Genomic DNA, 5,309 nt, shown 5'->3' with positions numbered 1-5,309 from the left:
CTTAGAAGTCAATTTCACAGTCACATTGTGTGCACTTAGCAACACAACTGCAGTACCTTCCCCGCTGTGACAGATCACCTACACAGACCAGGTTTACAACACTAGATATAAATTCCCTTCCTTGGAGAGGGCTTCAAACCCAGTCAGAAAGCAGTTGGTTACCCCTGTAACCATCATGAACTCTTATACCTGTGAGTACATCACGTCTAACATGATGCTAGCACAGCATTAAAGGTTCACAACTGAGTAAGGCTTTTTATGACAATCATCCCCCAGCCGCGTAAATAGAACCTTCCAGCACTGTGAAAACTAGTTAGCAGAGAGAAAGCTTCCAGTTCAGGGCCAGTTTTACTTCATATCCTGCACCCCAAGAATTTGTGTCTTCATTAATGTACATGTGTTTCTTATTTTCATATTGTATTTAGAAAATGAGCCTACGTAATGGTTGTATTCGCCACAAACCAAAGACCGATGAAAAGACTTCTTTTTAAAAGCATCATGCTTTCTGTTTGCACGCAGATGCGTCTTCAGCCTCTGCAGAAGAGACATCCTCTGGTAACGCTTTCTATCACATCTATTAAGGTAAGCACGGTTCAGACTTCCCCCTATTCGGCAAATGAATACAGTTGTGTGTCTCCTTTTGTCTCTAGCTACATCTTCAACCTCAGCAGAATCCAGTTCTACGACTAGTAAGTCCCCCATCCTGCTGCTTGATATACTGGGCTGAGTTTCCCATTTCTGATATTAAAGTTAGACAAAGAGACTATTTAATGATCACTTTGGCATCAAATACAGATCAGTGAAAGAAAGCTCATTTTAAAGTACCCTTTCTCTGGGTTCCTCCACAGATCCATCTTCAACCTCAGCAGAAGAGGCAAGCTCCTCTGGTAATGTTTTCTGTTATCACATTTCTTTTTTTTAAAAAAAAGCATAATTTATTTTAGCCCCATTTTTAAAAATTGGCAGATATGGCGATTAGCTTCAGTGTGTCATTTTTGTATACTTTGTTATCACCACCCCACACAGCGCATTTGTAACACTCCACCCCAGGAAGCCCTTTCTGTTTGGTCATGTGCTCTATTACCACTTTTCTTCTTACATTATTCTCCTCCTATCGCCCTTTTTTTTTGTCTGTGGACCTATATTTGCCCATATGTGTTAAATGTATATATTTAAAACTAGGATCTGCATATGAGAGAAAATGTGGTACTTCTCTTTCTGAGTTTGATAACTCACATAATATAATAACTTGCAGCTCCATGGTTTTCTTTTGGAGTTCATAACTTCATTTTTCTTTATAGCTGAATACAATTCCATTGTACACATGTATCACACTTTCATTATCCACCTATTTGGTAATGAATACCTAGATCCTGTGAATATTGTAGCACTTAACATGGATGTGCCAGTGTCTCTGTGGTAGGACTTAGATTCCTTGGGTACGCATTCGGAAGTAGCATAGTTGGGTCATATGTATGGTAGTTCTAATTTTAGTTTTTTGAGAACCATCCATATGAATTTTCTTTCTATTTTTTTAGATAATTTTATAAAGAACTTTATTTGGCAAACAATCCCCCAAATTATTTAAGCAGAACTACACCTTCTCTCTCTAGGTGGCTGTATACATAGACACATGCTAGAAATTTACAGCATTTCCTGTTACCTCTCCATTTCTTCTACCTGTATTTTAACTAAAGTTCAAAAAGAAATAGCTGAAGGACTATTTCAAAAGAACTATCTCCAGTCACCTCAGCACTGAGAGTGAGGCTTTTAAACATATTTATGCCAATTTCCCCTTTGTCTCCTGACGACTCCAGTCTTGAATCCACCAAACACTTCCTACTACTACAGTCACCTGGGAAGGTGAGTCAGAAACCTGAAGAATCACCACTTCGAATGCCCAAACCCTGACTGCTCTCCAGCCTCAAAAAGAATGCGGTCAGCAGTAATGCAAATTAGTACTGGCACAGGAGACTGAACCTGACATGCAGAGACTGGGAATTACACAGCAGCAGTCAAACACCGAAAGATGGGGAGGAGCCAGGAGTGAAGTGGAGAAATCTATTTGTCTCCAACACCTTGTGGTAGGTCCAATGGAACAGAAATTGAATTTGATCCACAGCAAGCCACACCATGTGAAATAAAAAACTTCATGGATCTCTCTGTCAGATTCCTCTCTCCTGGCACCAAATCGCAGCAAAAGCAGATGGCTGGTCTGGCAGCTGCAGCCTAGACGTCAGCATAAATCGTCCTCAAGGTTCTCATCACCAGACATAGAGGCAGCTGATAAGCTGAGGCAGGGCAGGGTATGTGGTAGCTCTTCGGGGCTCCTTTTGGTCTCAGGGAGTGAGCTGGTAAGAGAAGCATCTGTTCCTGTGGCCATGTCCTTCAACATATCTGGGACGGTTCTGTTTTCTTCTATGTCTTCAGGAAGTTTTACTGCATATCCTTTACGAATTAATTCTAGCCCAATATCAAGTTTCTTCCTGTTGCTGGTATCATATAAATAGATTTTTGGCCAAGTTAAGATTCCAGTCTGGACATAACTGGAGATCTTGGCCACGAGGGGCTTCCAGTCAGCACAGTGAGTCTTTCAAACTCATTTAGAACTTCCTCTTCCCACTGCTCACCTGAGGGGGCAATCCGTGCTAGACTGCATTCTATTGCTTGAAATGGAAGCCTTGGAAAGTCACTCTGGAGGGCTGGAGAGATGGCTCAGGGGTTAAGAGCACTGATTGCTCTTCCAGAGGACCTGGGTTTAATTCCCAGCACCCACATGACAGCTCAAACTGTCTGTAACTCTTGTTCCAGGGGATCTGATTCCCACATACAGATATACTTGCAGTCAAAACACCAATGTAGGTAAAATAAATTTAAAGAAGAAGAAGAAGAAGAAGAAGAAGAAGAAGAAGAAGAAGAAGAAGAAGAAGAAGAAGAAGAAGAAGAAGAAGAAGAAGAAGAAGAAGAAGAAGGTCACTCCTGAGATCTCTTTGATACTTCAGTGAGCAATCTCCATTATCTCCAAGGTCAACAAAGTAGAGGTCCAAATTCCCATTTTCCAAGGTACCAAGAATCCAGGCTCCATACCAGGAGCCATCTATAGATAAAGGATCTGCTACAATGTCTCCTACATGCGCAGTCAAGTCTTCAGGCCTACTATTCTTATATTGCTGGGTCATCTCACTGACAAGTTTATCCTATTGAAGGCTGCGGGAGCCAATGATTTGAATCCAGAAGTGGTTAGAATGTTCAGAAGCAGAAACGTAGACTTCTCGGTACTCATCAGCATGGAAATGGAAGTCAGGACTAGGAATTTCAAACATGAACATCTCTGGACTGCTCTGGGCACCAGAATTCTGAAATCTGTCATCATTGGGTTTCTCCCAGGAACCGTCTTTTGGTCCAGTATCAACCATATCACCACCTCCTTTGCAGAGAGGAACCTCCAGGGGTGCCGCTGGCCCCATGTTAGAATTGGTATTCTTCTGTAAAGCTGCTTCGTCAGCTCTACCCGCCTCTGTCACTTCCTCTCTTCGCACTCTGATCGGCTGCTTTCGTGGGACTTCGGTTTCTGCAGAATGGGCAATTCTTTTCCGAAGCTCTTCATCTTCTGAAACATCCAATAGCAGATGCTTAGCTGCTGCCTCTTCCTTCTGTGTTCCTCAGATTTTTGTAAGTCTTGACAGTAGTAACGTTCCCTCTGATTCTTTGTCACAAGCAATTTTGGCTCCAGAGGCCTTAGAGATAGAGCGAATCGTCTCGCCACCTCTCCCTACGATTCTGCCCACAGATCTCTGGGGCAGTGGGAGCTGCTCAGACACTGGGGTGTTCTCTGTCTGGATCTGATTAATTGCTGCCTTGGCCTTGCACCCCTGAACAGGAAACCCGCTGATCAGCACTCGCTCACATCCTCTGTGTCCACATCTATCCGAGCGCCTGTCTGCTTCCGCAGCTGTTTAGTATTGGCTCCTTGTCGACCAATGATCAGCTTCACAGCCTCCTGGGGAACTCGCATCTCTATCTCGATGTCATCTTCGCCAACAAATATCAATCTCCCTTCTCCGCTTTCCCTATATCGGCGGTATAGGATGTAGCAACTGGATCATTTCCATAATCCTAGACCCAGTAACTAAATTTATAGCCACTTGCTGGGATCCCAAGGCCCAGGGCTATTTTTTTTTGAATAGTGGACAGGCTTTTCCATGAAGTTCGTTCAGTGGACATTTTCTGCGGCACTCTGATTTAACATCGGCTCCTCCCAGTCGCTCGCTACACGCTTTGCTTGGCACCTTGCCCGTGCCACTGCCCGGTGGCTCCCCACGTGGATTTTCATGGTGGCTTTACCTGTTTTCACTTCCACGAGCAGTAATTAGTTTTCCCCCACATCTTCACCAACATTTGGTCATTGAGTTTCTCAGATGGCAGCCATTCTAAATGGGTTAAGAAGAAAGTAGTCTTTTTGTTGTTGTTATATGTATCAGTCTGTATGTAAGTATGTAAAGATGTGAAGGCAGGAGCTCTCTGAGTCCAGAAGAGGCTACTGAATCTCTGGAGCTGGCATCACAAGCACTCATGAAGTCCCTGATGTGGGTGCTGGAGACTGAGCTTGAGTCCTATGCAAGAGCAGACTTGTTCTTAACCACTGACCATCTATTCAGCCCTAAGAGTGGTCTTACCTTGCACTTTCCTGATGGGCTAAGGAGGGTAAACAACTTCGAGAATATTTGTTGGTCATTTGCATTTCTTCCTTGTTGAACTGTCTATTCCGTTGTCAGCCCATCTATTGACTGACAGTTTTAGGACCCAGGGATTTCATTTTTGCAGTCCTTCATGCAGTCTAGATAACAGCCACCTGTCTGAGTTAGCGGGAGATTTTCTCCCATTTTGTGACTGTGTGCTCACTCTGCTGATGGTTTCCTTTGCTGTACAGAAGCTTTTAAATTTCATGTCGTCCAATTTTTAAATTATTTAATTTATTTACTCTGTTAATAGAGTCCTGTTCAGAAAGTTGTTGCCTATTTATGCAGCTACAAGCATTTTCCCCCAAGTTGTCTTCCTGAAGGTTCCACATTTTATGTTTTACTTTAAGGTCCTTGATCTATCTTGAATGGATTTTGTGCGGAGAGTGAGAGATACAGATCTAATTCTGTTCTTCTGTAGCCACCCAACTTGCTGACCAGGCCTATTTCTCTCTATCAGGTGTTATTTCCTGACCCCAAGGGTTAAGATTTTATTTACCAAGCCTTTTTCTTGTTGCTGAACATGAAATAAAAGTGTTGTTACAATCTTGGAGTAACTGGTAAACATAG

At 43.0% G+C, this 5,309-nt stretch overlaps 1 pseudogene; it reads right to left on the bottom strand.

The window, feature by feature from the left end:
- Positions 1-2,236: 2,236 nt before the first annotated feature.
- On the bottom strand, positions 2,237-4,224 carry LOC125417005 (tudor and KH domain-containing protein pseudogene; annotated as a pseudogene).
- Positions 4,225-5,309: the final 1,085 nt, after the last annotated feature.

This window comes from Myodes glareolus, chromosome 7 (assembly GCF_982192425.1).
Source record: "Myodes glareolus chromosome 7, mMyoGla1.1, whole genome shotgun sequence".
Classification (NCBI taxonomy): domain Eukaryota; kingdom Metazoa; phylum Chordata; class Mammalia; order Rodentia; family Cricetidae; genus Myodes; species Myodes glareolus.
This window is presented reverse-complemented; position numbering and strand designations above follow the sequence as displayed.